The sequence below is a fragment of the Sturnira hondurensis genome, unplaced genomic scaffold, assembly GCF_014824575.4.
Source record: "Sturnira hondurensis isolate 20B ecotype Veracruz unplaced genomic scaffold, ASM1482457v3 Scaffold0006496, whole genome shotgun sequence".
Classification (NCBI taxonomy): Eukaryota; Metazoa; Chordata; class Mammalia; order Chiroptera; family Phyllostomidae; genus Sturnira; species Sturnira hondurensis.
The window spans coordinates 3025330-3051617 of NW_028079127.1; the positions used below are offsets into that span (position 1 = coordinate 3025330).

A 26288-nucleotide genomic window follows, 5' to 3' on the forward strand; every position below is an offset into this window, starting at 1 on the left:
GTTCTTCACAGCCATGACACCCATGCTGGCTTCCTTCCTGCACTGGTCCAGGCCCTCAGCTCCATCTTACTGCAGGTCAGACATCTGGAGTAACTGTTGGTCCCTTTTTCCATTGGTTGATCATTGAATTTTGTTGCCCAGGATGAATGGTGTTTGGGAGAGGGAAAAGTGTTAGAGAAGCAGAGGCCATGAATTTCTCTCCTGCCTGTGCCTCCTGACTCCATGTTTGGGGTAGGTCGTCCTGTGGGAAGGCAGCTGCACTCAGCTTTGTCCTCTCTCATGGGACCTCTTGCCTTACATCTAGCTCACTAGGGTGATGCTGCCTTGAAAGACAGCCCTGAATTCTCATCAGGCACTCTTACCTGGAGGTATGGGGAGTTTCTGGGGCTTCTCCTTGCTTTCATCTCATGGCAAGTGTTGAGAGCACAGCTGGGCCTGCCACAGTGTTGAATGTGGCCGTTTTCTGTACATGTGGAAACATCTCCGTTGGCACTGCTTCGACTATGTAGGGAGAAAAGTAAGGACCAGCTGGCATCAAGATCCAAGAACAGGGGTTAGTGGAGACTAGTCTGGGGACCCACTGTGTGGGTACATGGAACAGAACCTTCCCTGAGCCCAAGATGCTGCTCCTAACTGGAGGCCAGAGGCTTAAAACAAAACTGCCTGTTTTCAGTTGGCAGGCCTTTGCCATGGGTGAATCCCTGGTCCCTTCAATGCATGAAGACAAAGCCTCACAGGGTTCTGTGTGGAAATTTGATCAAAGAGAACAGGGACATTTCCTTCAGGGCAATGTCTGAGTTCACACCCCTCAGTGAACTCTAGGAGGGCTTGGCTGGCGGTAGGGTTTTCAGGTGGCCACAGCTGTCTTCTGAGCCCAGACTCAGCACAGGAGTCTCTGCCCAGTATGTGGTACCCACCAAGCAGGGAGACCCACATGACAACTTCTTCCAGGACATCTGATACAAAGATCTGATTGCTCAGGGGAGCTAATCAGAATACGATGCTAGACAACACCTTTCCACATTCCTTGTGACATGCTGGTAGACATACCACTTGCAGTAGAGACCATATGAGGGAGAGGTTACACATACACACACACCATGCACTACATATACATCATGCACCACACATACCATGCACTACGTATGCATCATGCACTACATGCATCATGTACACACACCATGAACTGCATGTACAACATGTACTACACACACCATACACTACATATACCATGTACACACACCACACATAACACACACAATGCATTATACATACCACATACGTGTCATGCACTACAAGTACCACACACTACATGCAAAATATGCACTACACACATCACACACTACATACATCACACACCACATACACATTATGTGCTACACACGCACCATGTACCACATACACAACATACACATCATGCACTACAAACACATACCCTGCACTACACACACACAGAATTTTTCTCTCTCCTTTCCTATTTGTCTGTTCCAGGCCTGACCTGTTCTCTGTTGTACATTTTGTGACATGCACACATGTAAACCTGAAACTGGGAGTCAGTGTCAGCTGAAATCCTGAGACCTCAGAGTGCATGATAACCAGGAATAAGGGAGTTATTTTTTCTCATTTTTAAATTCAGTAAGGTGTCTGCTGCAAAAAATTGCACAACCCCACAGATAAATACACATTCAAGGAGAGAACAAGAACCACAGATAACAAGGAATATTTTGCTGATATCAGTGCCAGAGAAAAACAATTTTTAAATATATTTTCAACCAGATTTTCTAACTGTATTTTGTAAATTATTATCATGTTTTGTCAGTGTAATGCTTTCAAGAAAGGTGCAGAAAAACTGAATTGAGAGAGAATCTCAGTTTTTGTTAAAATGTTATGTGATGTTCTGTATGTAAAAGTGACTCCTTATTTGGAACAGCAAGAAGCATACAATTTATCTTAACAGAAAATTTGTTTTGCTTTCTTATTTTACCATGTTAATTGAATCTAAAATAAATTGGGTTAAAGAGGCTCTGTGGAATTGGCATTGAGTGTCCTCTGGGGCCCTGGGAAGGCCAGTCTCATTGTCACCTGCTCAGCTTCCCCTTCAGCCTGGCTCTCAGTGGCCAACTGTCCCTCTTAGGCTCCTGTGTTTCTGAGGTTGGCGGTACTCTGGCTCCATGGTTCTTCTTGCTCCAGTATTGCATGGAGAGGCTAGTCTCTCCCTGCTGTCCAGTGGGGGAAGATAGGAAGAGATAGGGAAGACCCTAGTGAGGTGTGGAGCAATCTTCATGCCTTGGTAGCCCTCACCTAGGCAGGACTCAGATGTGTGGGGGGTGGAACCTGACATGGGGCAGCATGAATGAGCTCCAGTACATCTTCCTGGGGTCCCATGAGCTTCTGGAAGAAGGCAGCTTTAACTTCCGGGACAGCCTTGAGGTAGAGAAGAAGCTGAGTTCTCAGTAGATGACTCTCTCAGAGCCAGTCTCAAAGTCCAGCCATACTCCTCAGCTTCTCTTTCTTGGCTGGTTCTGACTGATCCCACAAAGCTGACCATTTTGCACTCTGGGCAAAGCTGGGTACACCTTCATTGTGTATTCCTATTCCCGCTATGGCATTGCTCATTGGAGGTGTTTGAAGTGCAAAAGATACTTTGAGTCCTTAAAGCCCTTGACTGCTTTGGGGTGGAAAAAGAGACAATGTCCCAAGAGTTGAAATGATGAAGGTCTCAGGTACATAGTAAGTGCTCAATAAACATTCAATGAATACCTAGGGGAGCAGACTCATCACAGGAGATGAGAAGGAACTGACTGTTTGTACCTTGCAGCACCCAGAGGAGCTCTGCACATGCCCAAGAGGATACAGACAGACAGGTTCATGGGTGGAAGAGGCCACCTTCATAGAACCCGTAGCATCTCCCCCACTCTGCTATCTGAGCAGCTGTGTAGATCCTCCAGTGCCTTCACTCTGCTCTGAGCTTCAAGGCTGCTTCAGTAAAAAGGTTTGGGGGCACTAATTTGGAAGAGGGGTTGGGGGCCCAGACAGGAAGAGAATTTCTGCATAACCAGGAAAGTAGGCCTCATAGCCTATCTCACATGGAACCAGAGAGGAGAGAACATAGAGCTCTTCTCTTCCATTCTGTAAGAAGAGGCTTCCAGCCTAGGGAGGAAGGACATTTATGTTTAAATATTTCCTGAATCCTTGGGATGTACCCAAAGGAGAAAGTCTGCTGCCTCCCTGGTATCTGATTCTGTGAGTGGAGGTACGCTTCTTGTCTTGGCTGAAGTGGATACTGCTTCAGTTGTGAATCTAGGAGATGAAGGGACTTGGGGCTATAGCAAGCTTTTCTGCAAAAGAAGGAATGGGCTTCCCTCTGTGTCCCCTCCCTGCACACAGCCACCCTGTTCATCCAGCAGAGCTGGGATGCAGATTTGGCTCAGGATTGGCAGAACTCCAACTACCTGGGAAAGACTATACCTTTTCTTTAGTGTGGAGCCTGTTTCCAGAAGGCTCTGGTGCTTAATTGTGCCAGGCTGAAGCTTGGCTGAGACCTCTTCCTGTTCTCTTTAATGGGTCCACCAATATGCTACTGCATGAAACTATGAAAATCCGGAACCAATAAAAAATTGGATGATATTTTACTTTTTAACATAGAAAACTTCCCAAATTGCAAAATGAAGCTACTGAACTTGGCAGATCAAGTGTGACTTTAGAGGTTTTTAATTGAAGGGTAAATGACCCCTGACTGACATTGGCAAGTATAGGAGGAGGGTGGCAGTTGGGTAGCTGCCTTTAGACCAGTCATGGAGCTCTGTCCTGCCCTGGGGCCTCTGTCATCTTTCCTTCTGTTCTTAGTAGTGGGGTGCCTGCATTCACCTTGACTAGCTACAGGCAACTTGTTACCCCACAAAGGTGGTGGTGCCATTTTATCCCCAGGCCCCGGAGAACTGAGTCTGGGGCATTTCCACAGTGCTAGTTACCAAACTATCCTCTTAGTGGGCACAGGAGCCAAGGGAATCACCAGGACCCTCTGTCCCCTTCTTGTGAAGAAGAGGCCCCACTTGGCTTTCCTGACCTGCACTAGTACCTGCTTGTAGATGGCTTATGTCTAGGTAGTTAGAGCCAGTGCACTTTCTTCTTGAAGTTCATGGATGCTTGGGGAGGTATGCAAGGGAGAAGGTCTATAAGTAATTCAGTTGGCTAGCTCCTCTCTGTTGACTTCATAATCTAAATAGTGTCAATTAACCCTCTTCTCTCCAGTCCCACTGCACTACCTAGTTCAGGCTTAAAATTCTTTTTAAAGCTTTATTAGGAGTCTTAGGTTGTAAGCAACAGAAATTAAACTTGCAACTTTAACAGAAAAAAGTATCAGCCTCACGAATGCAAAGGAAGAGCCAACATTGGACCTCAGGAATGGGAGTGGAGACTGGGCAATGCACCCTCGCTTGTGATCTCTCTTCTCTGCTTCTCAACTATTGTTCTTGTATTTTTTGCAGAAGAGCTCCCTCTGTTCTCTAGTCTTTCTGGTAGATGAGACCATCACCTTCTTCCAGGTTCGTGGTCATAGACCAGGTTTCCTGAGAGATGGAATTAAACTTTTCTGGTTCCCAATGCCAAATTCCTAGGGATGGGACTCCCACAGCTCAGGCCAGGTTCCCCAGCAGGGCTGAGACTATGAAAGGGCTTGGAATGTGCCCTTTTGTGTCATCTCTCCTTTCTAGACCAGGCAGAATTAATGTGTGACTCTTCCTCCTTGGCAGATTTCCATTGCAGTGCTTGGGGACTGGGCAAAGTGATCAGTGAGTGTTCTGTTCTGCCTTTTGTTTTCTTTCCCATGTTGCCACAGTGATTCTGTAGGTGTGAGCCTGGGTGTAATGTTGGGGACCGCTCTGCCTGGTTTCAGGAATTGTAACTACCCACCATGGCTAAGGATGAGTGAGTGACCTCTGAATGCGAGCCACTAAGGAGACAAAGCTTATCTCTGGTAGCGAATGCTGCCTCAGTTTCCTCCCTGCCCCAGAAGCATGGTTAGAAATCAGAGATGGGTAAGACCCCTCAGAGGAGGGGCAACCTAAGCCAGACTCGATCACTTGGGAGGCTATCATGGAAGGACTTGGGGGCTTTGACAAAGAGGGAGCAATGGACCCTTGCCCCCTGGCTATGTGACATAGCCAGAGTCCCCGTGTCATCCGGGAGAAGTGCTTCCTGGCTCTAATCCACTTAAGCCTGAATACCTGTGATGGGGAGGGATGCAGCTCCTTGCCTTGTTAGAGCAGATTTTGGGGGAAAATCTGGCATCACAAAGAATTCCTCAAAAACCTGTGAAATCTGCTCTGCTGAGAGTGCTTTCATTCATATGTTAAGGGTCTGAGCAGGAAACCCTAAAGTTTCTGCAAAATCCCCTTCCTGACAGTGACTCAGACTAAACCCTCAGATTTTTTGGAAATGTTATCTACTGTTTGATCCTTGCCACCCTGTATTCCTGTGTATTACAACCCAATAAAAGACCCTGGAAGAAGGGGCTCAAGGCCTTTTTTTCCCTCGGAGAATCTGGCCACCTCTCCTCCCCAAGCAGATCATATTTTAGTAGTGTTTACTTTCATCTGTGGCAGATGGGGGGGCTTCCGGGAAAAGTCGCCTCACAGTATAGCTCCTCTGCTTGCCCACACAGGTGGCTCCATCTGTCAAAAGGAGAGACTCCCACCCCCTCAGCATCACAGACAGAGCCAGCAGTCCCACGCTAATCCTCTTCCCTCCCGCAGAAGACTTGTCTCACCTGGTGTGTCTGCTCCTTTGCTTATGCTGTTTGCTTTGCACAAAACGCTGACCTCTTTCTCTTCTATCCAGTCACTGTTTGTCTTTCAGGAACCGAGCTCAGAAACAACTACTCCTGGTCAGCCTTCCCTGGGCATAGGAGCTGCTTATCTGTGCCCTGCCCCAAACTGGATGAAGTGCAGCTGCCTCCTATAGAACCCTATAGAACTGAACTGCACCCATAGAACCCTATGAATAAGTGCTGTGGAAGGGAGAAATGAGTGGATGGGGTAGTTGCTACAACTTTATATGTGGTCCTAGATGACAGCAATGGCCAAAGAGGGTGGGAGGGTCAGTCCTTGTCTTCTGAAAGGGTTGCACATGTGCCAACAGGGGCCAAGGGAGTTTTCTGAGGTCCTCAGAGGTGGTCTGTCACCAGCAGGTCCATTTTAGGCAGCTGTCAGGCCTGGGTGTCTGGTTGAAAGGCTGCAGGGCTGAGCAATGCAGACAGACTGGCTGGGGAGGAAGGATTGAATTCTTTGGTTCTCCAGGGAAATTCAGGTGAACGGAGAATGGAGAACAGGTGGGCAGAGACATCAAACCCTGATGCCCATACAGCAGCGTGTTTTCCCAGCTCAGAGGCTCTGGCTGGCTCTCCAGAGTGTTCCAGCCCTGATGCTTTGAAGTGCACAGCAAAGGGGGTGTCCTTCAGTTTTCAAGTCACAGTCAGGTTTTAGATATTTTTCCTTTGTTGAAAAGTGATGTGTGTCTATTGTGAAAACCTGAAACATGGAAAAGTAAAAAGCAGGAAAAATAGGCACCCATAGCTCAACATCTAAAAATAACCACTGTTAGCATTTGATGACTTTCCTTTCTGGCTTTTCCTCTATGAATTTTTTAACATTGTTGATCTCATGCTATGAATACAAATTTGTGTTTATTATTATTGATGTCGTTATTTTTACATATAAACATTTATTTCTATGGCCATAAAAACACTTTGTAAGCATGCCTTTAAGGGATCCATAATATTCTATTTCTGAACGAGTCACAATTTGTTGAATGATTTGAGGCCAGTATTTTAGAAGCATGTCCAGAGCACTGCCACCACCCTCAGGCTGCGAAGAGGGGTTTGTGGTAGGACTGGCTAGGCAGGCCTGGGGTCCCAGCAAAGAAGACCACAGGCAGGCCACAGGGCCCTAGCAGTCTCTGGCCATAGCCTGGTTGAGAATGAGACCAACCCAAATAGCTGATATAGAGAAAAAGGCACCATTCTGGGTTATAGGCAGGCTTGCATTCTGTTTGCCACTTATTAGTGGCAGGACTTTAGACAAGTTATTTAAGCCTGGTGGCCTTCAGTTTCCTCATCTGAAAAATGGGGCAATAAATAACTAATTAAAATGATTGTACAAAAAACATAAATTATGTAATAGGCAACTTGGAATATATAACATGCAATATTTAAATATATAAAAATGTCCATTAAATATGTAATATGTGATATAAGGCATAGTTTTATGCTATATAACAGATGCAAAAATATGGTATAGACCATAGAAAAATATATGGCTTAAGAGAAAGAAATATGAGTTGCAGAACAGTGTCTGCACATGAAAGAGCAATCCTCCCTTTCCATCTAGCTGAACTAGATGCAGGGACACGCAGAGTTTGAGTGAACACTGTTTACTGAACTGGATTGAATGGAGGAGGCCAGACAGAAGAGTCCAAGTCGGTGAGCTGGGCAGCACCTGACCTCTTCTGGAGATTTCTACATGGAGTTAACTAAGCACCAGCAGCCCTGTGACCAGGAGAGGATGTGATAGTACTTCCCTGCTTTCTCAGACCCTGACCTCCCACTTCATTTCCCAATGGGCCATTCCAGACGACTGAGTTCTGGTTTTCTGTTCTACTGTTGGCTCTTTGAACTGCAAGAAGAGCTTTGTAACAAGTCTTAGCTTTGGCCTCTGTGGCAGAGTTGTTCTGGCACATGCTGGATGGCCTATCTGGAAAATAAACGCCATTTGCTGAGGTTCTCAGTGAAGTGTCAGGGATTCAGGGATTCAGGGACAATCACTTGAGAGGTGGGCATATGGAAAGAACTGGGCTTCCAGAATTTTTAGTCCCCAGTCTCAGGCCCCTGTGGTCAGGGCTAGTGAGGATTGCCCTGAGTTTATTAATCCTTCTTGTAAAATGGGTACAATAGCACCCTGTTGCAAGGTTGTGGTGAGGGCTAAATAAGAAGCCATGTGTAACTCATCTAGAATAATTCTCTTTCCTCTCAACTTCCTCCTCTCTCTCCCAAAAGATAATCCTGTCTCATCATCACTATGTTCACACACAAACACACATGTAGACACATGCACACACAAACACGTGTGGTCAATGCACACAGTCACACATGCATGCATGCAGACAATATGCATAAGCACAGGCACATGCATGTCTATAAACACATGCTTTCACACACATGCATATATACACACACATGCTCACATTGCAGTCTACCCACAATGATCTATTTAACTCCCCAAACATGCCGTGCAGTTTCACATTTGTGTGTCTTTGAAAGCATTCTTCTGTCACTAGGAAACTGTCTTCAGTTCTTCACCCAGTAAACTCCTCCTCATCTTGTATGATCCACATCAAATATCACATCTTCTGTGAAGTGTTTCCTTGCTTTCCTAGACAGAGCTACTAGCTGCTTCTTTATTTCCCTGGAAACTGTGGGGAGGCAGAGGGAACATTTTGCTCATCTTCAGAGCCTCAGCATCTAAAATAGAGTTGGGGGTTCTGAAATGGTTGCTGAAGGATGAAAAGGCAGGTGTGAATTTTATTCCTTCAGGTTCTTTAGTCTATGACCCCCTTAGAGAGGTTCAGGGAGCAGTTACTGGGGAAAAGTGCTGTTTTAGAAGCAGTTGAATGGAGGGAAGACAACCTGCAGGGTGCAAACTCAGAGGTGGCAACAGGTGGCAGAGAAGCAGGAGTGAGGAAAGAAAGACACTCTGTGCCCAGAATACTCCTTACCTCTGGCCGAGGGGGTGGGAGTGTGAGTGTGAGAGAGAGAGGGAGAGACAGGGAGAGAGGGAAATATGCTAGATGCTTCTCTGAGGACACAGTGAGGAGAGAGGGGGACCACTCCCTGTGGGGGAGGGAACCTGGCAGGCGGCAGTGTCAGAGCTGGGAGGGCTACATATACAGGGTGAAAAGCTGCAAAGTCAAATCAGAAGTTCTCATAGTTTTCAGAATTGGTACCTGTTCACACTCATTAAAAATTAGAGGAAGTTCCAGAAAGTTTTAGTTTATGTAGATTATATAAATCAGTATTTACCATATTATAAATTAGAAATCAGAAAATTTATATATATTTATGAACTCATTAAAATAAAACAATAAGCTGTAAATATAACATTTAAAAATAACTGTATTTTCTAGTTTCAACAATTAGAATAAAAATGAGTGGTATTATTTTATATTTTCACGACTTTCACTAATGTCTAGCTGGACAGATGCCAGTTAAGTTTTCATTTCTGCCTTTGCATTGAATTGAATAGATTCAACAGACTAAAGTTCATATCTGCCTTTTCATAATTTGACAATCATTTCAGGAGCCCCATTCAATCTGTTGTGACATAGTGTGTCAGGTTACCTAACTTTGAAAAAGTCCCGTGTATGATCACACCAGAATTAGAGGGAAGAAGCCAGTTGCACCTTAGTACTATTATGAAAATAGTTTGGCTTCCTGGGCACACAGAAAGGGTTGTGGGGACTTGAAGAACTCTTGGATGTGGTCTTAGTATGACAGAGGGATCTTGACCTTGGCCTGTGGAAAGGCAGATGTGCTGACACCCTCTGGACAGGGCTGCTATCTGTGGGGTTTTGTAGATCCTTGCTGTGCATTGTAAGCTTCTGGCCACACAGATTATGGGAGGTGGTGAGTGTGAGGAGAAGCCGGGGCCCTGGAGTGGGAAGTGGGAGCTGAGCTTGAATCATGAGGTCTGACTGGGACTGGGTATCCTTGGGTCAGCCACTGCCCTTTAGCAGACTTTGCTTCCCTTGTCTAAAGTTCAGTGCTGGTAGGTTCCCAAGTTTCCTTTCACTGTGACAGATGCTGGCTCTCTGATCCTGAGTCTTACATTATCCCTTCTCCTACCCCCTTTGAGAGAGACTTCCTCATGGATGAGACTGACCATTACAGTTCAAACCAGTGGGCACCTTCCAAATCACACCATTCATATGCTTCATGTAGTAACTTGCTTTGCTACCTATTTCATTACAAAAAAAAAATAATTAAGGTAAAAAGATTAGACAAGCATGTATGTAAGCAAGCAAGAAAAAAAGGAAAAAAGGACACAAACACATGTGGTTCTCTGTCTTAGAGATAACCACTGCTGACATAGGGTGAATATCCTTCCAGTTCTTTCTCTATGCACATAGTTCACGCTTCATCTCTGCGGGATTGTTTTTGCTTAGATACAACTTTACCACATGCTTCTCAGAAACTGAGTACAGTTTGAACTCTTTATTCTGGCCTGTGAAGCTCTCTCTTTCCAGACAAATCTACTCCTTCTCTCTCTGTGCCCCTACTCTCGCCTCTCCCGGAGTGAAGCACGGGCATCCCTCCCCACACTTTTTAAGCCTCTTCCAGATTAGCACTCCATCTCTAAGTTTAATCTATCCTGCAAGGTTTAGAAATTCTGACTTGCTCATTCCTTACTTTGCTTCCAGTGTCCCAGTGTCACTTCTGAAGTCTCACCTTACTTATTTATCCTCAGGCTGTTTGCCTCTCTCCCTCCTCTGAGCCCCCAAGCTGTCACACACACCTTAATGGGCACTTTGCTTATTGGATTGTGATTGCCTGCATGCCTCCTGTTACCACCGGGTTCTGGAGTTGCCCATAGTGTTTGCTGACTGGGCTGAAGACTCTTTGTCTTGTAGGTCTGATGCTGTCTCAGATTGTGTTACCCAGAGTATGTACATTGTTGGTTGCCTGGTTTTCCCACTGGACCATGAGCCCCCTGCAGATGAGGTCTGCACAGGACTGCTCTACTCTCACCTGTAGGGTTGGCAAGGGCTCCTCTAGGCAGGCCTCAGGTTGGCTTTAGTCTGTGATACCCAAGGCAGGCAGAATTCCAGACCACAAGATGTCAGTGTTGCCCCAGCTACTGAGAAATAGTCAGGGCCACCATTTCCACACCTTGCCTGGTGCTGGTAGAGCTGGGTGTTCAGAGAATCTGACAGGATTAGACAACAGTTTCTCCCAAGCCTCAGGCTGATCTAGAGAAAAGAGAACTGTAGAGAGAAGGTAGAACTCCATCTAGGGGAAAGCACTGGACAGGAATAAACTAGTGAGTGGTCTCAAACCACATTTGACATGGTAGGTAGGTTAGCAAAGTCGCAACAGATATAGGAAGGTCACTTATTATCCCGCCCTATGTACAGCTGAGAGTGGTATGGGGTCAGAAAGGGTCATTCAGTGAGCTGGCAAGCCAGATTTAAACAAAAGTTGAGTGTATATATATACTCTTTTCCCAGCTGCAAATCCAGTGTCAGCAATGTAGGACCCCACCGAATTCATTGCTGGTCATGGATCTTCTGAAGATCCAGTGGCAACTTGTCTTTTGGAAGGAACTCAGACAGCTGCTGTCAGTCCTGACTCCCAGTTGTGGATCCAAGCCAGCTCAAGTGGGCTGCCCAGAGCATCCTTCCTGTTGGTAGAGGATTATGGTGTTTCTGAGGTTTTACCTTAGCATGAAACATGGGAAGAGTGCTGGGCAAGAAATCAGGAGGGTTGGACCTGCCCTGACAGTCTGAAAATTTAGGCAAAATACAGGCTTATCCAAGCCTCCGATTTCTGAATCTTTCTAAACCATCCCCCTTCATTCTTCAGCACTGCCCCACCTGTCTCCACTCCCGCTATTCCATGGGATGCTTGTTTTCCAAAGGCCTGGCTTCTGTCCAAGATCCCCATTTATTTCCATGGTGAATGATTAGAAAGCTGCCTTCATATTGTCTCTTCTCACAAGGCCTTGGTATACATATTTCAGTGGGCAAAAACAGTACCGTGTTCTCATTAACGGTCTGCTCTTCATTAAATAGCAGCAGGTAAAGTTAGAATTCTTCAAAAGCTACTTCAAAAGCTATTTTTATTTTGAATGAGAAAAGTAATTTCCAATAACTCTATTAGTATTCCTTGAATTTGTAGTCATGCAAAAATTTTGCTGGACTAGATGCTTCTCATCAGCCCTTTCAATTCTTCTCTGTGTCCTAATGGGAAATTCTTCAGAAAGCCCAGCACCTCAAGGTCTTTCAAATATTATGATTTTGTGCAGAAACTGTGGACAATATTTCTTCATAATAAATCCAAGTTGATTGTGTTATTTAATATCCTTTCAAGGTATCACAGACTATTTTTTGATTTTTTAATTTAAATAAAGAAGAAAAAGAAACCCAATCATTAAAAAACAACAATTATTTGTACTTCAACAGATGTTAAGATCTAGGATTAACTCAAGCAAATGTCTCATTTTAAAAAATATTGAAAAACTATTTCAATGCAAAAATCAATAAAATACATGACATGAAAAGATGAATAATAATCACAAATAGCCCTTTACCCCTGAGTTATTATTATACAAAAGCATTGAAAGCATCCCAAATTATACTTGCTTGTAAGTTTAAGGTTGGGTTTGGGAATGGGTAGGGCAGGGATGGCAGAGAAGGATGCCACGTTTATTGAATAACTTCTGTGCCAGGTACTATGTTAGGCACTTAAGATTCCCAATTTGCTTATAGTAAGTTTGGAATGGGAATATATGGTCTCATCTCCGTTGCTGCTGCAGTAACTCCTATCCACTTAGTCATATTCCCAGTGTCCCAGGTCTCATCTGTGCAGCACCAGCAGACTTGGGGAAGAGAGGCGCCCAAGAGGCTTATATAACACTGGAATAAGAGCCGTGGTATCATAGTAGCACTCATGTGTTAATTACTCTTCTACAAACTTTAGCTACATTAATCCATTCCATCTTTCTTTCTCTCTTTATTTTTTATTGTTATTCTGTTACAGTTGTCCCAATTTATGCCCCTTTGTCCTCCTCTTCCCAGCTCCCCACCCCCCACCTCACAGTCAATTCCCACAACATTGTCTGTGTCCATGGGTCATTCATACAGGTTCTTTGATTTTCTTCAAAGATTTTATTTATTTATACTCAGAGAGAGGGGAAGGGAAGGGAAAAGTGTAAAAGAGAAACATTAATATGTGGGTGCCTCTCACGTGCCTCCTACTGGGGACCTGGCTTACAACCCAGGCGTGTACCCTGACTGGGAATTGAACCAGTGGCCCTTGGGTTCACAGGCTGGCGCTTAGTCCACTGATCCACACCAGTCAGGGTCATACATGTTCTTTATCCATTCAATTCTTAGGAGGACTCAAGTATACTATTATTATTTCTATTCTACAGAGGGGAAAACTGTGACTCAGGGAGGCTAAGTTGTTTAAGGTCACACAGCTAGTAAGCAGCAAAGCATACTAGCTGTGTGACCTGGGAAGGACGGCTCTAGAGACTATTCACTTCACCTCTCTGCTCTCCTGAGTAGCATGAGCTGACTGTCTTTGTGGAAGAAAAGTCCCCAGGGTAGCCACCATTTGAAGCATGCACTTGGACTCTGAGGAGTGGAGAGTTTCCAGAGGCATTTCTGTGTCTGACAGGTCCCTACTGGCTCAGGAAAAAGAGCTGGGTTACTCCATACTCCATTCACAGGTGAAGGGCACTCACACTAGTCTAAATCTTTGCACATATCTAGTGGGCCTACCCTTTTCTGTCATTTTGTATTTTTATTTTCCTGAGAAAAAGCTGTATATTTCAGGAAGGTGTGTGTGTGTGTGTTGGGGTGTGTCAGGAAAGGTTTCCTAAGGAACTAATACTTGAGTTTGGAATACAGAGATTAGTAGGTGATAATTTGGAGGAGAGTGAATTTGGGGATGACGGCATAGGGTGTAGATGGTGGGACTGAAAAAAGGCAGGATGCAAAAGAAGGAACCACTGTGGCAATATGAGAACATTGAATATTGTGTTAGTAATTTAGTGTCAAAGCCTATCCCCCAATACCCCAAAATATATAGTGAACACATGTCAAACACCACTTAATATATTAAATAGGAGTCAGCAGAAGAGTAAAGCTGGTCCAGAGGCTCATATGAGAACCTAAAGCATATTTTCAATGAAATAAGAAAGGCCAAAATAAGATTGCTATATACCAAACTGGTTAATGTTCCACACAATGATAAAATTAACCTTTGGTTATCTTTTCATTTAGGTATCTTCCAAATTAAAATAATTTGCAACTTATCAAATATTCTAAAGTTAACATCTACTTTACAGAGTCTGAATCTTTACCAATAGGAAACAGTGAGTCAAACAAAATTACTGTTTCCTAGAACGTCAGGGGATCCTTAGGTGGGCTTGCCAGGCAATGTGCTACAGGGAAAGGCATGAGAAATTTTCGTGTCCTATTTCCTAGCTTGGTTCTGCATTTGTTTTTCTAAGTATTGGAAGGCAGAGACTGGGGAGAGATGAGGTGAGGTGATGATGTAGGCAGGGCTGAGTGTTTTGTCTGCCATGATAGGGAGTGACAGCTGTATCCCAGTGTATGTCACTGGTTTTAAACAAGGAAGTGGTATGACTCATCTCTCCTTCCATCCATTTTACTCAATAAACTTATGAAGTGTGCCAAGAGTTGGGAGTAGTGGGGTGAACAAAAGCAGTAGGCATGCTCGAGTGGCTTGCATCTAAAGGACAGAGAAATACAATGAATTCTTCAATTCTATGGGCATGGCCAACCTGGGAGGTTAAGGAAGGATAGTGAAGGTAAAATAGCAGAAGAAGGGGTATCTGGGGATGTGGATTTCAGCCCGAAGAAGTGACAAAGACAAGGGTTGGAATGAACTGAGTGTGTCCTACAGATGGAAGATGACACAATTGTCTGGAGTATAGGGGCAGAGGGCTGAGTGGAATGAGTATCAGAGGAGCAGTGGTGGTGATGGTGGGGGTGGGGTGGTAGACCGGGTCCCATGACCTGAATTCTTTTCTAAGTGTATTTGATAGTATTTAAGTTAGAAAATGACATGGTCTAATTTCTGTTTTTCAACTTACCATTTAGTGCTTTGTGGAGTGTGGATTATGGAATCCAACAAGAAGAGATGTAAGGGGGTCTATTATGGGTAGGCCTTGAGGAAGACCATTGCACTGGTTCCTACAGTAGATCATAGGCCTGTACCACAGTGTTAGTTTGACCAGGTTCTTAGTTAAATTTTACCCTGGCTAGTGAGGGGTTGAGGACTGAAAGGAGTGAGACTGGAGTTAATAAAATTGTTAGCTGCTTTGGGGAAAACTAATGAGTCTTCAGACTGGGTGATAAGTATGGGAGAAAGGAATGGTTTGGAAAGATGTTTTGGTCTTGAAGAAAATAAATCACAAGCTGATCTTAGGGGGACCTATGCTGTCAGGGGAGGGAGGGTATCATTTCTAAATGCAGAGCTCAGCCAGAGGTGGGTCTAGGCTCTCATCCAGATTCAGTTCCCCCTGTCCTGCCCAGTGTGCATGCCCTTCCCTGTGGAGAGGAAGGGGAGGGGATGAGGGGAGGCTGGGTTAGCTCTTTTAAGAGGACATGCTTTCTGGAGACTGAACATGACAGCGAGGTAGGAGGGAGTGGATTCTACTTCTCCGTACACATGGGAGAAAAACCTAGCTGATATATAGAGTAACAAAGCAAACAGGCAACAGTACTCCAGCATATATGAATATAGAGACCAAAAATTATAGAGGACATTGAAAAACCAGACAGGATACCAGAAGGAGAAGAAGAAAAGCAAGGGATAGAAAACCTGTTTGAAAAAGTAATGATGGAAAACTTCCCTAATTTGAGAGAAAAAGTCACTCAAATCCAGGAAACACAGAGAGTCCCAATCAAGAGAAACCCAAAGAGGCCCACTTCAAGACACATCATCATTAAAATGGCAAAATTCCAGGACAAAGAGACAATCTTAAAGACAGCAAGGGAGAAACAGGAAGTAATATATAAGGGAGCCCCAATAAGGCTAGCAGCTGACTTCTCAAGAGAAATGCTCCAAGAAGAAGAGAATGGCAAGAAATATTCCAAGTAATGAGAACCAGAGGCCTGCAACCATGGCTACTTTACCCAGCAAGGCTCTCAATCAAGATAGAAGGCCAAATAAGGAGCTTCCCAGACAAAAGAAGTCTAAAAAAATAAATTTCTTCCAAACCAGCTCTATAAGAGATACTGAAGGGACTACTTTAAGGAAGGGAAGGAAGGATGAGAGAGAGAGAGAGAGGAACATAGGTACAAAAATGGCAATGAGTAAGTACCTATCAGTGGTGACCTTAAACATAAATGGATTAAATGCCCCAATCAAAAGACAGAGAATAGCTTAATGGATAAGAAAGCATAACACACACATATGCTGCCTACAAGAGACCCACCTCAGGACAAAAGATCTACACAGACTGAAAGTGAAGGGCTGCAAAAAAATTTTCCATGCAAACAGGAAAAAAAAAGCATGGATAGCAATACTCATATCAGATAAAGTAGACTTCAAAAAAGGGGCTATAAAGAGAGACCCAGAAGAAGGTCACTTCATAATACTCAAGGGAAGAATCCACCAAGAAGACATAAGCATTGTAAATATATATGCACCCAACATAGGAGCACCCAAATACAAAAAGAAAATCTTGAAGGATTTCAAGATGGGTACTGACAGCAACACAGTTATAACAGGGGATTTTAACACCCCACTGTCAAAAATGGACAAATCTTCCAAATAAAATAGCAACAAAGATATTGTGGCATTGAACAATGCCCTAGATAAGATGGACTTAACTGATATATAGAGGGCTATTCAACCCAAAGAAGCTAAGTACACATTCTTTTCAACTGCACATGGAACATTTTCAAATATAGACCACATGATAAGACACAACAAAATAAGCCTCAACAAATTCAAGAAAATGGAAATCATTTCAAGCTTTTTCTCTGACTACAAGGGACTGAAACTAGAAACCAACCCTAAGAAAAAAAACCAAAGACACTCACAATCATGGAGATCCAATAGCATGCTAATAAACAATGAATGGGTCAATATTGAAATTAGGGAAGAAATCAAAAACTTTCTGGAAACAAACAAAAATGAACTCACAACAAACTAAAACTTATGGGGCACAGTGAAGGCAGTCCTGAGAGGGAAGTTCATAGTGATACAGGCCCACCAAAAAAGATAGAAACATTTCAAACAAACAACCTAACGCTATGCCTACAAGAACTGAAGCAACAAAAACAAAGACAGCCCAGAGCAAATTGTAAGATAATAACCAAGATCAGAGCAGAAGTAAATAGCACAGAGACTATAAGCACAATTCTAAGGGTCTGTGAATCCAGGAGCTGACTCTTTGTAAAGGTAAACAAAATCAACAAGCCTTTAAGTAGGCTCATCAAGAAAAAGAGAGAGAGAACCCAAATAAACACAATCAGAAATGAAAGAGGAGAGATTACAACTGATACCACATAAATACAAAGGCTTGTAAGAAATTATTATGAAGAAATGTGTGTCAATAAATTTGAAAGCCTAGGTAAAATGGGCTTCCAGCCAAGATGGAGGCATAGATGGAAACACTGTGCCTCCTTCCACAACCAAGTTTAAAGACGACAAAGTTTTAGTAACAAAAATGCAACCAAAACAAAGAAAATTGAACTATAACAAAGTCCAACAACAATGAATCATTCACGCAGACAAGTAAGAGGTGCAAAGCCAGCACATGGCAGAGTGGGGTTGCACAGAAAAACTTGGCCAGACCAACCCAAGTATGAGGGTGGTCATTGGCAGATCCCAGGCATAGGGTTGTGATGGGCAGACCCAGTGAGGGCACAAGGTGGCAGGCTGACCGCGGTCACACATTTGCGCGCAGATAAAGCAGGCAAAGGAGTGAGCAGTGAGATGAAGGAGTGAGCAATGAGATGGACTGCGCAGACCCCAGCAGTGGGAAGGAGCAGAAGGGACCCCCACTGCCCCTCTTTGATTCTGCCCTCACATACAGCATCACAACCCAGTGACTGAGTTGCCCCGCCCTGGTGAACACCTAGGGCTCTGCCCTTTATATGTAACAGTTGCAAACAGTCAAAAACATTATGGCTCAAGAACTCAAAGCCCCAGAACCGATAACTCTAAGCGAAAAAGAAATAGCAAACCTCTCAGATGCACAGTTCAAAACACTGGTGATCAGGATGCTCACAGAACTGGTCGATTTTAGTCACAAATTAGAGGAACATATGAAGGCTAAACTAATTGAAATGAAGAGAAATGCACAGGAAACCAATAGTGATGGAAAGGAAACTGGGACCCAAATCAAGGGAGTGGACCAGAAGGAAGAACAAAACATCCAACCAGAAGAGAATGAAGAAACAAGAATTCAAAAAAATGAGGAGAGGCTTAGGAACCTCCAGGACATCTTTAAACGTTCCAACATCCGGATTATAGGGGTACCAGAAGGGGGAAAGAAACAGCCACGAGTGGAAAACTTATTTGAACAAATAATAAAGGAGAACTTCCCCAGTCTGGCAAAGGAAATAGACTTCCAGGAAATCCAGGAAGCTCAGAGAGTCCCAAAGAAGTTGGACCCAAGAAGGAACACACCAAGGCACATCATAATTACATTAGCCAAGATTAAAATGAAGGAGAGAATCCTAGAAGCAGCAAGAGATAAGGGGACAGTCACCTACAAAGGAGTTCCCATCAGACTGTCAGTGGATTTCTCAAAAGAGACCTTACAGGCAAGAAGGGGCTAGAAAAAAGTATTCCAAGTCATGAAATCCAAAGACCTCCATCCAAGATTGCTCTATCCAGCAAAGCTTTCATTTAGAATGGAAGGGCAGATACAGTGCTTCTCAGATAAGATCAAATTCAAGGAGTTCATCATCACCAAGCCCTTATTATATGAAATGTTAAAGGGACTTATCCAAGAAAAAGAAGATGAAAAATATGAACAGTGAAAGGACAGCAAACTCACAGTTATCCTAAAACAAAAGCAAACTTAAGAGGACAGCTAGATCAGGAGTGGAACCCTAGAAATGAAGATCACATGGAGGGTTAGCAACAGGGGATTGGGAGGAGGAGAATGGGGGAGAAGGTACAGAGAATAAGTAGCATAGATGTTAGGTAGAAAATAGACAGGGGGGAGTGCAAGAATAGTAGGGGAAATATAGAATCTAAAGAATTTGAGCCACGTGGACATAAACTAAAGGGGGGAAATGGTGGAGGAGGGGGTGTGCAGGGTGGAGGGGAATGAAGGGGAAGGGAATAGGAAAACTGTAATGGCATAATCAATAAAATATATTTTTTTAAAAAGAAAACCTAGGTGAAATGAACAAATTTCTAGAAAAAATATAATCTTTCAAAACTCAGTGAAGAAGAAGCAAAAAGCCTGAGCAGATCAGTAACAATGATGAAATTGAAGCACTAATCAAAAAGCTTCTGATACAGAAAAGTACTGGTCCAGATGGTTTCACAGGAGAATCCTACAAAGCATTTAAGGAGGAGATAAAATCCCTCCTTCACAGACTATTCCAAAAAATTTCAAATGATGGAAGACTCCCATTTTTTTTATGAAGCCAGCATCATCCTAATCTCAAAACCAGACAAAGACACAACAAAGAAAGAAAACTTCAGGCCAATATTGCTGATGAACATAGATGCTAAAATCCTCAACAAAATATTGGCAAAATGCATCCAACAACACATTAAAAAGATCATACACCATGACCAAGTGGATCCATCCCAGGGATGCAAAGATGGTACAATATTCACAAATCAATGAATGTCATACATCACATAAAAACAAAGACAAAAATCACATGATTATATCAATAGATGCAAAAAAACCATTTGGTATGGTACAGCACCCATTCGTGATAAAAACATTCAGCAAAGTGGGAACAAAGGGAGCATTTCTCAACATAATAAAGGCCATATATGAGAGACCTACACTCAACATCATACTCAATGGGCAAAAACTAAAAGCTTTTCCACTAAGATCAGGACCAAGACAAGGATGTCCACTTTCACCACTTCTATTCAATATAGTATTGGATAAAACTTCCATTCATGACAGTCAGACAAGAAAAGCAAATAAAAGGCATCCAAATTGGGAAGGAGGAAACAAAATTGTCAATTTTTTTGCAGATTACATGGTAGTGTACATAGAAAATTCTATAGACTCCACCCAAAAACTGCTTGATTTAATAAATGAATTTGGCAAAACAGCGGGATAAAAAGTCAATATCTAGAAAATAAAGGCAATTTTGAATAATAAAAATAAAACAGCAGAAGCCAAAATCAAGAAAAAATCCCATTTGATATAGCAACAAGAAAAATAAAATACCTAGGAATAAACCTAACCAAGTAGGTGAAAGAACTGTATTCAGAAAACTACACAACACTGAAGAAAGAAATTAAGGAAGATACAAAGAAATGGAAACATATACTGTGTTCATGGATTGGAAGAATTAACATCATCAAAATGTCCATACTACCCAAAGCAATTTACAGATACAGTGCAATACCTATTAAAGTACCAACGGTATATTTCACAGACAGAAAATAAACATTTCAAAAATTTATATGGTACCATAAATGACCCCGAATAGCAGCTGCAATTTTGAGAAAGAAGAACAAAGTAGGAGGGATCACAATACCTAACATCAAACTGTATTACAAGGCCACTGTCATCAAAACAGCCTGGTACTTGCTGTTTTGATGACACATAGACCAATAGAACAAATTAGAGAGCTTAGAAATAATCCCAAGTCTCTATGGTCAAATATTTGACAAAAGGGTCAGCAATATCAAATAGAGTAAAAATAGCCTCTTCAACAAATGGTGTTCAGAGAGCTGGACAGCTACATGCAAAATAGTGAAACTCAAGCACCAACATACACCATACACAAAAATAAATTCAAGGTGGATAAAAGATTTTAATATAAGTCATGACACCATTGAAATTGTAGAGGAGACCATAGGAAAATCTCAGATATTTCAAGCAGCAACATTTTCACTGATATGTCCCCTAAAGCAAGGAACCCAAAGAAAACAATAAACAAATGAGATCTCAACAAAATAAAAAACTTCTGCACCGCTAAAGAAAACAGTATTAAAATAAAGAGAACCCTGTATGGGAAAACATATTTGCCAATGACACCTCAGACCAGGGTTTAATCTCCAAAATATACAAAGAACTCACATGACTCCACTCAAAGAAGATGAGCAACCCAATTAAAAAATGGGCAAACGACTTGAACAGATATTTCTCCAAGGAGGACATAAAGAGGATCCAGAGACACATGGAAAGATGCTCAATGTCGCTTGCAATCAGAGAGATGCAAATTAAAACCACAATGAGATGCCACTTCACACCAGTCAGAATGGCCATCAGAAACAAAGCAACAAACAACAAGTGTTGGAGAGGTTGTGGAGCAAAGGGGACCCTAGCGCACTGTTGGTGGGATTGCAGACTGCTACAACCACTATGGAAAACAGTATGGAATTTTCTCAGAAAACTGAAAATGGATCTGCCTTTTCACCCAGCAATTCCACTGCTAGGATTATATCCTAAGAACCCTGTAGCACCAATCCAGAAGATCCTATGCACCCCAATGTTCATAGCAGCACAATTTACAATAGCCAAGTGGTGAAAGCAACCTAGGTGCTCATCAGTAAATGAATGGATCAAAAGACTATGGTATATTTACACAATGGAATTCTATGCAGCAGAAGGAAAAAAGGAGCTCCTACCCTTTTGCCACAGCATGGGTGGAACTGGAAAGCACTATGCTAAGCAAAATAAGCCAGGCAGTGAAAGACAAATACTATATGATGTCACCTTTAACAGGAATTTAATCAATAAAACAAACAAAGAAGCAAAATATAACCAAAGGCACTGAAATTGAGAATAGGCTGACAATGACCAGAGGGGAGTAGGGAGGGAATTTCAGCGGAAAAGAGGAAGGGTTTTGCAGGAACAAGTATAAAGGACACATGGACAATAACAAGGGTGGTGGAGGAAATAAGAGGGAGGTGGGGAGGGCTGGGGGGTTGGTTGGGATGGGGAGAAAAAAAAAGGCAGAAAACTACTTGAACAAAATTAAAATAAAATATATATAAGTAAATAGAAATTTTAAAAAATGATAGAAATATTTAAGGTGATGGGATTATATACATATATGTAAAATAGAGGACATGCTTTCTGTTGTTTTCATTAGGGCAGTTCCCTGGTAACTTTTCTTTGAGCTTCCCTTTGATTCCAGTTTTCAAATGTTAGTCTTAAGTTGGGAACTGGTATTTCTCCATTCCAGAGCAAGACTAGCAAGCAGTGGTGAGCTTAGTGGCTCTGTATTTATGCAGGAGTGAAAAAGCCAGGATTTGGGGAGCACAGGAGAGTGAAATGTAGTCTCATTTCATAAGTAACAAGGAAGCTTTAATAAATAACAAGGAAAATGATTGTGTTTCTAAGTTCTAGTCTCTCTGGGTAATGAATTTCAGTGTTATGTTGTCTGAGATGAAAGGGTGACTCTTTGGGTTTGGGTTGCAAATGAGTTCCTGTACTGGAAAGCTAACTAACTGCTGCTTGGGCCTGTTGTGAGAGGGGGCAAGTGTGCTTGGAACCTGGCCTCAGAAGGATGACACAATAAATCCAAAAGGGCAGGAGGTGCATCTTAAAAGAAATTGATGGGGAGAAGGAAGTTTTGAAAATGTGATCCAAGACATCCTCAATGAATGCAGAACACTCCTAATGAGTCCTAAGATAGGAGATTTTCAGGAAAATTCAGCTTGGAAGCTGTTTTTTATATCAAAGGTAGGGCCATCAGTAATCCTAATCGTCTACCTTATGTAGCAGCCAAGAGGAGAAGGTGTTCTGTTGCTGATTTTTGCAGAGAGATTTGGAAGGAAGTGTTGTTCCTGAAGTTTCAGTAATTGCCTACATCTGTCACTAACAAATGGAAAATGGAAATAGCTCAAGAAATAGATTAACACTTGCTGAAGTTAGTGCTTGCAAAGCTAATCTTGAAGCAGTCTTAGACACAGTTTGAAGACTCTCTGCAATGAATATATCGACTCTGAAAGACTGGTGAGACCAATTCATATAGATCAGCCTAATGTGCATGTGTGTGTGTGTCTGTTCATGTGTGTTTTGGGGGGGTATTCTTGTGGTACAGGCCATGCCACGTATGTTATAAATGTAGGCATCATGATGCTCTTTGACCAGTAAGGAATCTGATGTCCAGAGAAGTTGGCCCACTTGTCCCCCTTACAGAGGACTGAATTTGTGTTCCTGAAGTCCAAACCACCCTGGCGGTACATGGATGGGGGCTGGGGCAGAGGCAGACCAAATAGCTAAAGAGAAGGTTGAGGGCATGATGACAGCAGGTATGCTGCTCAGCCTCCCTGGCATACTGTTATTTATACTATTATGTATGTCAGCAAATATCAGCCTTTCTCAAACCGTGTCTTTAGTTTATTACTATAGTACTACTACTCTATGAAATGTTAGGAAGTGTTCTACAAAAAGGCTTTTGTGTTCAAACAAAGTTGGGTTAAAATTATCCTTTAATTGGAGGACTTTTCCAACCTGACTCTTATGTGTAGTGAAGAGGTGATAGAGTATGTTCTGTTTCTTAAATTTATTTAATCTTGGTACCCTTCCCACCCTGTTGGATGGCCTGTTTCTATAGCTATATCCATGTGTCAGTCTGCTTCATATAGTAAAGGTCAGGGAAAACAGCCTTAGACCCCAGGGGTCAGCAAATTTTGGCAACATTGGAGAAGGCAGTATGGCCTGGGGGGAAAATGGGGAGGAAATGATGAGGGGTTGCCATCCACACAAGGATACAAAAAGACAAGCTAGGAGATGTAAGATGCCTGGGGAAGATAAACAAGATGAGAACAGGCCATCCTGAGTGCCCCTTTGGAGGGAAGATTTTTGAACAGCTTCTCACTGCTAGGCTCCACATGGGCTGCTTGTTACCCTGAAAGGATGCTGTCAAATAAGCTGTGGGTTGCAGCCTTGCAGATTTACATGCAAATCCTGCTCACTGATTCCTGGTTCATGACTTTGAGTAAATTCCTTCAACTCTCATCTCTTGGCTGCTCAAAAGCATGGAGAAATCTTTAATGAGATGATGCCCATTGGGAACCACCCTGCCTGCTTTAAGAAGCTGTAACCTGTCATGTCTAAGGTTGAGTGAGTGACCTTTGGATCATAAGCCACGAAGAAGATAAAGCTTATCTCCCTGGCAGGAGCACGGCTTCTGGTCCTTTTACTGTATCCAGAACTGCCCCCAATGCTTTATTGGTTAGCCAATGATGGGTAAGATTCCCCAAGGGGGGATGACCTAAGACAGGCACAATCATGGGGAGGACCCATGGAAAGACTTGGGGGGCTACAGTAAAAGGGCGTGATGGACCCTTGCCCCTCAGCTTTGACATAGCCTGAGTCCTCATTCGGTCTATGAGAAGTCTCCTAATCTCTTGGCTGCCTTACTTCCACTGACCAATTTAAACCTGAAACAATGTCTTAAACCTGAAACAATGCTGGTGGTGGGCGCCACCTTGTGCTGGAAAGGGCAGGCTCCCTAGAGTGATCAGACCTAAGAAAGGATATGTAAAATCCTGTGGTACATGCTTTGTTTAGAATGCTCTCAATTAAATGATAAGGGTCCAAGCTAGAAGTTTGTTCCTCAAAGTTTTATGGCTCTTTAGCTATCTGACCCTGACTCAAAATAGGTGCTCAGAGTTCTTTGTATGTTTGCTTCTCACTGCTTGGTAATGATTAATGAGTTTTACCTGTATTCTTGTGCAAAACAAACCCAATAAAAGCTTGTCAAGGCAAGGGTCAGGGCGCTCTCGCCTTGAGAGAGGAGCCCTGCAGTCCCTTTTCCTTCACAGGACTCAGTAGTCCATGTGAATTTGTCTCATATCTCAATCATAACATCACGGACACTGTGGGCTGGTGCATGCGTCAGATGCCTACAAGCACAGAGCCTTCCCCTGACTGCAGAGAAACCCAGGTCACAGTCCTTATACTTTTACTCTCCTTTGCAGGAGTTCAGAGTCCCTTCATCTCTGAGGACATTGCCTTATGCCTTACTCACCTTTCACCCACCTGGCCCTATCTCTTCTAAGTCTCTTCCTTTCTGTATTTTGGGCTCAGGGCTCTTCATACCTCCAGGGATCTGGATAACTGACTTCTTGATAACGGGGCTCTGCGGCTCTGAGAATGAATTTCTCCCAGCTTGGACATGAAATCTAAAATTAGGAGCTGGATGAGAGAGTAGCTTCCTATACCATATTCCTTTTTCTCCTGGCAGCTCTCAGATTAAAGGAGGGGAGTACACAGTTCCTCTGGGACCCATGGTTGCTTTTCCTGGTTTATCTGTTTCTCTTTGCAACATTATATTTTGTCAAACAAATTTAAAGAAAAATTTTAAGTCCAATATGATAGACCTATTGGCAGTGTGACATTGAGAAATTTTTAATTTTTTTGCCACTCAACTCTATTTGTTATATATTCTCTTTAAAAATGTGAATCAAAATTTCCATTGCATACTTTTCCTGCCATTATTTTTACATAATGATCTCTGTTTATTACATCTGAGAGAAAAAATGCTGAAAGGTCTGAAGTGGCTGCTGTCAGCTTCAGAATTTCAGACAGATGACTTCAATCTCTCTGAAGGAACAATGGATTATTTAGAACAGTTGCTAAGACGCTAACCTGGGAGAACATTGTGCTTTTAAAAATGTTGAATGAGTAAATTTTGAAGACTTATTATATTCCCACTGATTTATAAATACAATATACATTCATTGTAGGAACTAGAAATGTAGAAAAGAGAACTACCAACAAAATAAAATTATGGCATATTCTCTTATATTCTAAGTCTCTTTCTTTCATAAACCAATATATGTGATCACACTGCACACATGGATTGCCTTTATTTATTCAACATTATATTGTGAAGAATTTCTTATCCCATGAAATAATTCCCCATATGTGATTTTAATAGCTACTGCATCATATAGATGTCCCACAGCTGATTTAACTTGTCCCTTATTGCTGGATATTCAATATTGTTGGATATTTAAGTTGCTGCTAATTATTTTGAATGAATAATATTACTGTCATAAACATCATTGTGCAAATATCTCTGTGCACATCTCTAATAATTTCCTTAGAATTATTTCCTAAAAAAGCATGAGCTGATTAAAGGCATTGGATCTGTTGTTGCAAATGGTGCATCTTGAACTGCAGGACCGATTTACACTCCCATTAGAACTTCGATGGCCCTTCTGCTGCACTTCACTAACCTGGGTACAAACAACACACAGCAAAGCAAAAACAAATAACACTGCCAATTTGCTGTGTAAACCTTGCCATCTCACTATTGTGTCTGTTTCGTTTCTTCGATTTCACATGAGATTGACTATT

At 42.6% G+C, this 26288-nt stretch overlaps 1 pseudogene; it reads left to right on the forward strand.

The window, feature by feature from the left end:
• Positions 1-2349: 2349 nt before the first annotated feature.
• The window catches only part of LOC118989573 (saccharopine dehydrogenase-like oxidoreductase), a 114759-nt pseudogene continuing 90820 nt past the window's right edge, over positions 2350-26288 (forward strand).